The sequence below is a fragment of the Humulus lupulus genome, chromosome 4, assembly GCF_963169125.1.
Source record: "Humulus lupulus chromosome 4, drHumLupu1.1, whole genome shotgun sequence".
In the NCBI taxonomy this organism is placed as follows: Eukaryota; Viridiplantae; Streptophyta; class Magnoliopsida; order Rosales; family Cannabaceae; genus Humulus; species Humulus lupulus.
Window position 1 is genome coordinate 70,735,509 of NC_084796.1, and position 12,077 is coordinate 70,747,585.

Here is a 12,077-nt window from a genome sequence, read left to right on the forward strand (position 1 = left end):
TTTGGCACTTGAGGCTCCACCGGATCCGCATTTGGCCAGATTAAATTTTTTTATATCGTTCGGCAAAACCAACATACTCATAATTATTTGAGAGAGCTTCATGATTATCATAGAGCTCAGGTTGATAGACAAAATGAGTTGGTTTATCGATGGTCAAATCAGGACGTGGACCGATAGTATTTTGCTTATCCACCACCTTGGCATCCTTTTCCTGATCCACCACCTTTTCGAAGTGATTCGCACCAGGTAAGTTTTCTCTCTTTACTTATTTTTAAACATTGGGGACAATGTTTAGCTTAAGTTGGGGGGAGGGAGCTTATTTTTTCTTTGTGTGGTTTGTTTAGTTTATGTTAGTGTTTGGAGTTTTGTTTTAGTGTGTTTAGTACCAACATGAATGATGATTGACAACAAGCACTGATGAGAATAAAGTAAATGTTATGAGTATAATCCAAAAAAAATGAAATCTGAAAAAAAAATCTGTGTGCTTGATTGAACACTCCATTAGTTCATTTTAGTTTAGAGAACATTTGTTGAATATCTTGTCATGATGTTAAATTTATGTTTTTTTATATTGATTATGCTTGCTGAAATTGGATAGTGGAATGATGAATTGAAATGGAAATTATTTTCTATAATTCTAGAACTTTCTTACTTGTTATTTGAGGCAAAATAATATATCATGTATGCTTAGGAATATGATTTAGGCTATCATTTGGACCATTTGAGCTTTTCTTGCCGACCTTAAATTACTAGATCCTTTGTTTACCCCTTTTGAGCCTAACATTCTATTTTTTTGTTCTAAACCATCATGTAAGCCTAATACTTGAAACCTGGTTATATATCCATCCCTAATATACTATTAGCATATGATTGAAAAAATTGTGGGGATTGATGTGTAATGGGATTTAATGGTGAATTTAGTGGATTTAGAAAATAAAAAGTGAAACAAAGTAGAGAGAGTATATATATTGAAAAAAAAAATTCAATACACTCCCAATATGAATATATAGCAAAATCAAGTTTGGGGGAGTGTAGTTATTATTGAAAAAATAGAAAAATATATATATATTTACATCTCTCTAAAGAAAAACAAGAAAGAGGATTATGTGATTGTTTTACTATGGAAGTAAAGTTGGTGCATTTTGGGTCATGTGCTTATAGTAAAGTGAGCTTAAAAATTACTTTTTCATCCACCTTTACCTAAGCCATCATCACAAGCCTATACAAGTCCTATTGATTCTTATTCATATCATGATTTATATTAGTGGAGAGTAGCAAGTAAGTGAGCTTATGGAATTATTTGGTTTGAATGGATTGCTTTGAACGAATTTGGTTAGCATAATTGATTTCAAATACGTTTATTTAATGATCATGATTTGATAATCCAAAATGTTAGTAGATTAAAGTGTGTTGATGAAGTGTTTTGATCAAAATTCTAGATTGAATAAACTGTTGAGTAGTTTTCTGAGAATTATATGATTAACATTCATGATTTTGAGGCATAATTGTTGTTGTTGGTATAATTCATGTTGTTAGAGTCTAGGTTTTTGAGTCCTTTGTTCAAGGGTGAACAAAGAGTAAGTTTGGGGGAGTTTGATAACTTCATTTTAGTGCGTCTTAGAATGGGTTTTTGTGGTAATCTTGAGTTTTTATGTGTGTTTTATGCAAGATTAAGCTTTTGTTTGTCTTTGTTGTAGGTCGGTGTGTACAATCATGAGAAAAATGTAAAAAGAAGAGAAAATGGTGGAAAAACAAAGCTCTTGGTTGTTGTTTGACTCAAAATGATGCTAAGGATGAGTAAAATTCAGTTTATGCTGAAGAAACGAGGATGAAAGACGTAATTTGAGAAATAATGGAATTAGGGTCACGACTTGAGCTTATAAGTCGGGACTCTAGACAAGTCAGAAACATAAGGCTGTTGAAAGGATTTAGTGCCGTGACTTGAGCTTATAAGTCGCGGCACAAGGGGAAGTTAGAGGCTAAGCAAGGGGACATAATGGACACGGGCCGCGACTTGATATGCCTAAGTCGCAGCGCCTGAAGACTTATGCAGATTTGAAGAAGCTTCAAAATTTGACACGGGCCGTGACCTAGAGAAGGCCAAGTCGCGGCTCGCATATGAAAAACAAAGCATTTGTATTTTTTGACTATAAATTCAGACTTAGTGTTTAATTAGGTAATTCGGTCAGATTTTAATTACGGTTTTTAGAGACTAATTTTAATTCTTAGATTAGTTGTTCTGCATTTTTATATTTTTCGTTCTTCTTTAAGTTTTTTAATCTTATGTTTCTAAATTATTATTTTGTTGATTTAGTCATGTCTGATATAAACTAAACATTTTTATCTAGGGTTTAATGTAGTCAATTGGATTTCTATCTAATTTAATTATGATGTTCTATTGATTCTTCTTCTTTATTCTAATCTATATAATGTTTTCTTAATGTTAGTAAATACCTGATCAATCTTGATTTATGATTTTGATTCAAAATTTGAAAGATGAGAATTGAATATGCTATCGTTTTATAGACATAGGTTGCATATTGGATGAAAGTACCTGTATGGCGTGTGTAGTAATTAGGTTTATATGCTTAATGTCTGCTATATTTTTAAGTTTATCACAGAGATGTCGAAATCCTTCATATAGGATGAGATCTTATATCTTGAAATAGAATAGGAATCGATTTATGTTAACCTGCTATTAGAATAAGAAGAAAGAAATTTAGAACTGATTAATAAAATTAGTAGAATGAAAAGTGGACGAAGTTAATACCCTAGGTCTTTTTATTCTTGATTTTCATCTTTTAATTAGTTATTTATGTTCATAGTTATTTAAAGTTTTAAAAATAGATTTATTCATCTATATTGTGGTTGACAAATAGAAATTAAAGAATAATTATTGGTAACTGGTTAATAGTCTTTATGGGAACGATACTCTCTACAGCCCGTGTCCCCCAGGAGCGAGAGCCTTAGGTTCTCTAACTTGTGGCACAACATCGCCCTAGAGGACTAGGTCGCGACTCTAATTGAGAGAAATAGCCAAAACAAGTTTCTAAGCTCAGGAACTCAAACCTAAAGTCTCGGGAAGGATTCTACTACCCAGTTAAGTAGAATTCGAGGTCCCTGAGGTTAGAATTACACCTTGAAACTTTTAAATAGTCTATGTTATTAATGATTACCGTTGTTACTTGTAACTAGGTTATACTGCTAGGGCTGATGGATAGGGATCGGGCTCGAGATTGCCATACGCTAACTTCTTGAGACTCGAGGTAAGAAAACTGCACTTGGGTTGTGATCGGGGCTCAAAACCCTATTAATAAATATGAATATGATTGTGACTATATGTGAGAATATGGTTATAACTGTATTTGAGAATATCTGGCAGTGCATGCTTGTATATGATGCATCTGATTGCGTTCTATTCGGAAGGTCGACCTAAGGGACCTGGGGGTTGATAGTAAGCATGCGGAATGCAACCTGGCCTAAGTGTGCCGAGGTCGACTATAAGATATGAGGACTCGACCTAAGGGTTTCGGGCCTGAACATTATACAAATAAACAGAGGTGTTGTTAGCACTTAACTAACTTTATTGATTAATGTGGTTGGGTTATGTGTTTAATTGAGTAGAATACCACTGCTAGGTTTATTGCTTATATCATGTTGTTGATTGATTTTATTGACCTAAGTCTATTGCCTATATGTTGTTTCTTATTTGTGCTTATTGATCTAAGTTTTCTTGCTAAGCCTTGTTTCATGGGTGCTATGTGGTGCAAGTAAGGGAAAGAGATAGCCAGGCCAACCATGAGTTTGAGAGCTTCACGAACGGTGTGTACATATGCAGCCTACTCGATCGCCACGGCCGGGATAGCCTTGGAGGAACTAGGGTTGAACCATGTTTTGCCGTTAGGATGGCTAACTAGTATTCCATTTGTCTTTTATCAGTCTGCAACCATTTTTGGGATCCCGTGTATAAACTTAATATTTTTAATGAAAAATAATCACTTTGTTAACCAAACTTTTTAATACCTAACCTTGACTTAGTCTTTAGTTACACATTTAAGTTCAAATGACTCGCTTAGCGAGTTAAGCACTATTTTAAGCACACAGTGAAATGATCTTGGCTAACTAGGGCATTACAACTTGGTATCAGAGCGGTCTAGGTTTAAGGGTTCCTGAAGACTGGCTGGGCGTGTACACTCGTCGCTAAAGATAAGCTCGATTCACGATTTGGTATCTAATAACATGACTATGTGTTTAATTGTTTGAATTGAACCTATGTACCTTATTTTCATGCTAGAATAGAGAGCATGAAATATATAAATGTATTTTGTGGGAGTAAGACTTAATAATTGATGCATGAACGTTATAGACTTACGCCTTGATATGCATATTGTATGTGGCTACTATGTGGTTTTGCCTTGCATGTGGAATAGTTTTGGATATGAATATCAAGGCTGAGAGGTTAAGTCATTGACTACGGATAAATTTGGAAATTATGTATCCAAGGCAGCCAATTGGACCAGGCATTGTTAGTATGGGGGTTGCAGATGATAGTTAGGGACAGAACCCTTCATCTGCCCTTGGAATTTGCAGCAGATGTTCGCCGGTATGCAAGGAAGATTTCAAAATCAGGAGGAGGAGATTAGGTGGTTGAGACAGCGGGTTCCATCAAGGAATGCTGCTCTTTATGTTTTGACAACAATGGCAGCGGTTTCGGTTCAACCTAAGAGTGGAAACAGATGGAAATCATTGTATGAAAGATTCTAGAAGCATTATCCTCTAGTTTTTGAAGGAGGCTTGGATTCGTTCAGAGCTGAATAGTGGATGGGCATGATTAGTTCCATCCTTGACTATATGGGAGTGGTAGGAAATGATAGAGTGGCATGCAGCATGTACATGTTGCGAGGGATGACCGAATGTGGTTGGAAGTGGTATCCCAAACCCAAATTGTTGTCATGATAGGTTGGGAGGAATTTAGACAATTTTTCAACGAAATGTACTATTGTGACGCAATTCGAATTGCAAAGACCAATGAGTTTATAAACTTGGCTAAGGATAGTAAGATAGTGACAGGGTATGTCAATGAATTTGAAGGGTTGGCCAAAGTCGCTTTTAATTTGGTACTAACAAATGTGGCCTGGAAGGAATGATTCATTTAAGGAGTAAATTTTGGGGCAGCCTAGAGAGTTAGGCATGCTCCAGTGTATGAGATTTCTACCTACTCTTAGGCTATAGGGAGGGCCCTTGCTATAAAGGATGCAGGAGATGAGATATGGAGTGAGAGTGTCATAGGATAGGAAGCTTAGGCAATGGTATCCCCATTGCGAGATCAGGTAGGAACGGAGGCCCCAGGAATCAGAAAAGAAAGACCCCTCACATATCTACTACTCCTGGTCCTGATAGGAGAGGTTATAGTGTATAGGGTGACCGCCAGGGCGGGGACGAGGTTTGGAGGAGTTTTCCAGTATGCGCCAGTTGTAGGAGATGCCATCTGGGAGAATGTCGAGTGAAGGCATGTTTTCCATGTGGAATGGTTGGGCATTTTAAGAAGGATTGTCCGAGATTAAAGAAGGGAGAACCAAGGAGTACAGATAGCTCGACCCCAGCACGAGTGTTTGTCTCGACGCAGTCAGAGCCTAGGGCTAGTCCCTCAGAGGCGACAAGTCAGTTTTCTAGTTCCCGTTCTTTTATATTGTGCTGAATGAGTCTGGTACTACGTATCTCTTAGAAGGGATATAGATAAGTGGCACATGTTGTATAATTATTACGCCATGGGGCTTGAGATTTTAGTACTTGTCGAGAAAATTGGTAATTCCCAGGAGAAAGGTTAGAGTACTATGGGTGGAAGGTTGACAATAGAATTAATTGAGTTCGCTATATGAGGATTTTGATACGATCCTGAGTGTGGATTAGTTTCCCAAACAAGGGACAACCATGGACTGTAAGAAAAGATGGTGATGTATGGGTTTAAAAGGAAAGGATCCAGTTACTTTTATGGGATGCATAGCTATTGTGGAGGGTACAACTACAGTTATATCAGTTAGACCAAATGAAAACTGAATTGGCTAGTAGGGTTTCAGATGGGTTCACAAGGATTCATTGGGAGCGTTTTTGCATCAGGGAATCGAGTGTTCTTTGGGATTAAGACAGCGATGGACCGGTATCAGGGACATCATGAAGAACGGTACGAGCTAAGCAGATTGAAGTGAATGTTCGTTCAAAGAAGTTGTTTGGCTTGAGGGTTGATCAGACGGAGCGTCTCACCATGGGACAATTCAATACTATTTGTTAAGAAGAAGGCCCAGTCTACGAGAAGGTGTACCGCATATGGATAGCCAAGTAAAATAACTATTAAGTATGGGTACCCATTACCAAGAATGAATGATTCATTGCCCGGTTGCGAGGGTAGGACAATGCTCTCAAGAGTTGACCCTCGATCTTGTTATTACTAGCTGAGGATCAAGGAAAGAGACATTTCAGGAATTTCCTTTCACATCAAGTATGATATGATGGGTTTTTAGTGAAGGTTGTCGAACTGACCAATGCTCCAGCGGCCCATGTAAATTCAACAAGAAGAGAGTACAAAGATGATTTGGACAAGTTGTATTCGGATTAATCGAGAATGTTTTAGACTACTCCTAGTTAGAAGCAGAACGCAAATAACAACTTTGTTGATACTACTGAGGCTAAGGAAGCAGGGATTGTAGGTAGGGTTCTAAAAGGGACTAGTTCTGATTCCTCCAGAGGATATTCGAGGTCACATTATGAGAATTGATGGGATCATGTATGAGGTAATTACGATAGAAATCGTAAGGAAATTGCGAAAGGAATTCCTTAGGGGTGAGAAACACGGTGAAACTGGTAGGACACATTGGCTACTACTTGAAGCATCTATGAAGACGGCCATACCCTGGACTGAACTAATGTAAGAACCTAATGTTTGTCTAAATGGATATCCGTGTACTAAAATTTCAGAAGTTGATTTAAAGGTTGTTTTGCACGCCATGGTATTAGAATATGCATGTGATGGACTGATACAGGAGGACGGCATGATGGATACTGTCCTTGCTTAAAACATGAAATTATAGTGTGGTGTGTCAAAGACTAGGGTGCGCTCGTGCGTAGACTGAAAAGGAAATTTCTCATGCTTCATAGTGGATGAAGGGATAAGAACATAAATATTCTACATGGGGCGTTGAGTTGACAACAATGCAGATAGCCATGGTTAGGGTGAGGTGACAACAATTATGGAAAAGAAGTACATACACTAGCATGGAAGTTAAAGTGCTTTGTCACCCATAGGGGGTTGACCATGAGCCAAAGGTGCTAGTGGGAACTAGTGAAGGACCCACGTCGGAACCCTTATTACTTAGTGAAGACTAATGTGGAGGCTGACACCTTGAGTGGAAAAAGTTTGTGCCAGTTGTATGATTTGCCATGGCTACAGTAGAGTCAGATAAGGTAACGACTGGGATTGGAATAGAATTTGCGATTGATAGTTGGCAGATACACCTCTATGAAAAATGAAATACAAAAAGAAGATCTTGCAGGAATGGTTAAGAATCCTACAATTTTAGCAGGGATAGGTTATGATATAAGGATCGGACGAGTGATCCGATGGATGCTGGCGTTGAGGTGGAGATTCTGGACGAGTCTTGTACTACATCCTTATAATTGTTGTATCTAGGAAGTTTAAATGGGTATTAGGACCTAAAATTTGTATATTGGGAGGCACACTACCTAACTCTTCTAGCAAGTGGGGGATGATAATCAAAATCAGAAAGGCCATTATGACTCTAGGGTATCCTAGAGTTAGTATGGAGGGATATAGTTATGGATCCTAAGGGTGGATTACCTTAGATTGTAGGTAAGATCAGTGGATACGGAAAATTGTGACTCAACAGATTGGGTTATCACACTTTGGTTCGTGTGAACGAGTATCACAACAATGCGTATGTGCGAAGGGAGGTCGTATGTCTCCGTGGGAGACTGAAGTCGATAGTGTTGGATTGAGACCCTTTATTTCCAATGTTCTGAAAAGTTTCATAGAGGGCGATAAGTATAAGATTGGGATTTAGAACTACTGGTTACCATCAGACAGACTGACAACCTGATGGAACGACTCAGAATTTAAGAATTTTACCTCGAATGTGTAAGTTTTCGAGGCATTGAAGTAAGTACGGTCCCTTGATTGAATAGTCATGGTGATGAATGTCGGTCAATGGCTAGAGTGACTCTAAATAAGATATAGAGAGATAGGGAATGAGAAGTACTCATTCTAGGAAATGAGATGAGGGACAAGAAGTATTTTGGTTCAGAATTGGTCCGGAGGACCAATGAAGTTTTCTAGGATTGTTAGGGCCAGGAGTGTGTGCTTATTTGAAAGGACATGGGAGCTCACAAATTTAAACATGGGAACGTAGAGATTCCAAGATTGGAGACTATGTACTTCTCCGAGTATGGTGGACTAAAAAGGGTAAGATAGTTTGGGAAAGAAAGAGGTGTTTTAACTCTAGATTTGATATACTTGTGAAATCCTAATAATTTAGAGTCCCAGAATGTTTACTTAGATAGTTAGATGGTAGTAGTAGTAGTAGCAGTTAGTATTAGTTAGTTCTGTGTTAGTTACCATGGATTTTGGTTCAAGTCGGGACTCAGTTGGAAACTCATAGCAACAGTTATGGATTTTATAAGTTTAACCTATAGTTTAAGAATATTAATTATAACATAAGGTTTTATTAATATTTCAGGTCATAGAGATATTGTTTATAATAACCTAAGGTTTAGATAGAGCAAATAAGAGCATGACACTTGTCATAATCATGATTATTAAGGAATTGAGTATTTTTTATGAATAGTTTTAATAAAAGAAAGATCTAGAAGCTCTAGAACCTTCCAGCAACTGTTAGGATCGTATTATGACTCAGTCAAAGTTGTTATCCAATTCAAATTATGCGGAAAAAGTGCAAATATGTGTTTAATATATCTATGTATGCCGATATATCGTAGCATAGGGGTCGATATATCGTCTAGCGGAAGACACAGAAAACACGTCGACTTTGCACGAATGATCGAACAAGCCTCGGGAATACTGGGGGAGGCAATATATCACCTAGGGTGGGCGATATATCGGCTCCATGGATATCATTTTGGAAGTTTGACTTTTTAAATTTTAAAAATACCCTTAACCACTTTGACCTGCCTTTGAACGATTTTGACCGAGTTCTGGGCGTTAGTTGAACGAAAATTCAAATCTTTTTCATTTTATAATCATTTATTTATTCAAATTAAAGGGGGTTAGTTTCACTCCTTGAACTCTATAAATAGGACCTAGTGCTCAGCCATTTTCTTCATTCTTCAAGCATTTGATCAGAGCCTCCAAGGTGCTAGTATTACTATAGAGAGATACACTTGGGTTTTGGGTTAAAGCTTTAACATTCTAAGCTTTTATAAACACTTGGGAAGTGAGAAATAGTGTGATTTCGGTATTGAGGTTTAGACAAATCCATAAGGTCATTCAAGGTATTCCTATTCCTTAAGTCCAGTTCTTTATAATTCTTTAGTTTTCTTTAAGTTTCTTTTATTCAAATCCTAACTCTTATTATTGATTCTTGATTATGTATTTAAGTTCTTGATACTTAAGGTCTTTCTTAGTAAGTTTCTTATTGATGGTTTAGTTCCCATATTCATCTTTATTCTTAAAGATTCTTACCCTTTCTACTGTTGGTTTATAGGAGTTTCTAAATCTCGTTCTTGTTCCCAAATATCTCGGCTTTTGGTAAGGAAAATAGGATAGATTTTATATGCTTATATGTTATGATATGTTATGTTATGATATGTTACGTTATGGTATATATGAATATGTCTTGTAGTCCTTGGGGTTTATAGTTGCTTAGCTAGCAAACCTCAATGTTTTTATGTCGCTTGAGTCTTATAGTTGCTTAGCTAGCAAACCCCAATGTTTTTATGTTGCTTGGGGCTTATAGTTGCTTAGATAGCAAACACAAAGATTACCATGATCATGGGTTAGAGTTGTGATATATGTTTTATAGTATGTGGTTATGATATAGTCTTATGCTTTTGATTTATGATGTATGTCGTTAGTAGATTTTCCTTGTTGGGCATTAGGCTCACTACTTTATTTTTAGTGTGATGCAAGAAAATGATTATGGAGGCGAAAGGATTCTTGGTAGCTTGGCTTGTGTGTTAAATATGAATGGAGAGTGGACTGCATGTCGATCAAGGATGACGTTTATTTAGTGTTTTGAATTATGTTTCTTTTGTAATTCCGCATTTAGTTTTGAACAAATGATTTAAAGATATGTTTTATGTTTTTACAAACAATGGGTACCCATGCCATATTACATTTTAAATTTATAATTTTATGTTATTGATACAATAATTATTTTAGAGTTTTAATAAAGTTATGATTATTTCTTATGTTTTCTCCAAAAGTAGTAGCTAAGTCTAGTAGTTTTTAATGGTCCAAGGTCTTAAAAATAGTTGGGTCGTTACAAATAAGGATTAGGCCAGGGGCCTACAGATTAGCCTTACCCCAGCATGGGTAGAGGCTCCTAAGGTGTTACTGGTGCCAAAGTGAAGGAAAGAGGTGTCGAGTACTACTCCTAATTGGGTGAAGATACCCTGGAATGTCAGTGGGATTTATTGTGTAAGGAAAAGTCAGTAGAAATCCCGGATAGAAGAGATAAAGTCTTACAGAATAAGACTGTCACTATGGTGAGGGTGTTACAAAGAGATAGAATTTTAAAGGACCAGACTCTAAAGCTATAGTCAGAGTTGCGGGATTAGTCTCCCGAGACGTTTGAATAAATTTCAAGGATTAAATTTCAATAAGGAGGGGACAATTGTAACGTCGCAAATTTGCTATTAAGGTTGAATGCCTTGATTATGGTGCCTGGAGGGCATAATAGGATTTATATATGGAATATATGTATGATTAAGCGATATAAATGGTTTATGTGGTAATGTGAATAATTAGGCATGTTTATGTGCATTAAATATTCATGTGGGCCCGTTCTTGTTAATGAGGGCATATTAGTAATTTTGACTCGTTAAGGGTATAAATATGATTATATGTGTTAAATGACTGAGACCACATTATTATGTGGATACATTTGAGATGTGTGGTTCGAGGCAATTCTAGTGAGTGGATTAGCATAATAGTCACTACGTGGTTAAATACCACGCTCGGGGTGAGCCTAGGGGCATTTTGGGAAACATAGTGAGTACTCGGGATCTATCGGGTAACAGGTAGTTATTTGGAAGTTAATTGGGTATGTCGGGATTACTTGGGAATTTATAGTGTTATATGAGGATTAGCACGAAATGGGACACAAAGACCGTTTTGCCCTTGAGGGGCTTTGATGGGAGAGTTGTAAGGCAGGGGTATAATGGTCATTTGGCTAGAAGGATTATTGACGTGGTTTTTTGCCAACAGTGTATTAAGAAATTAAATAGGTAGATTAGTGGTAGGTTATAAACCGCAATGAAATAATAAACACTCTCTCGAACACGCACAACTTTTACATGGTTTAGTAGTTAAAATCCACCTAGTCCACGAGTCAATATTATTACTTTTCTCTCTCAATTTCTGCAGAGTTATAGCAATACAAAAGTGGTCATCCCCTTCCTTGTCCAATATTCCTAGTATTTAAAGGGGAATTCCATGGATAGATTTGGGTAACTGCCTAAATAAATTGTGTGAATAAGTAAGGTATATAATTAACATAGATTGTTCCCATTTACATTGGGATATAATTTGATAACAGAATAGAATATACTCTGCCATCTCGGATAATAAATGATAGATATGTGATACAACTTGGGCATTAGTGAGTGCATAAAGAGTCTCTGAATCTCTTAGGATCTTTCAGTATGTATTCTGTCCAGGTTTCCACGAGCTGAATACCTCACCCAAGCTCGTGTTCAATAACTATCTAAACCTTAGCTCATAGTAAGCTCAGAGCGCCCAAAGTTGGAACTTGGAAATCATAAGTCTCGAACTTAACTGTTATCCTGAGAGGCAGTCTGATAATAAACTACGCATTGTGGTGTCAAAC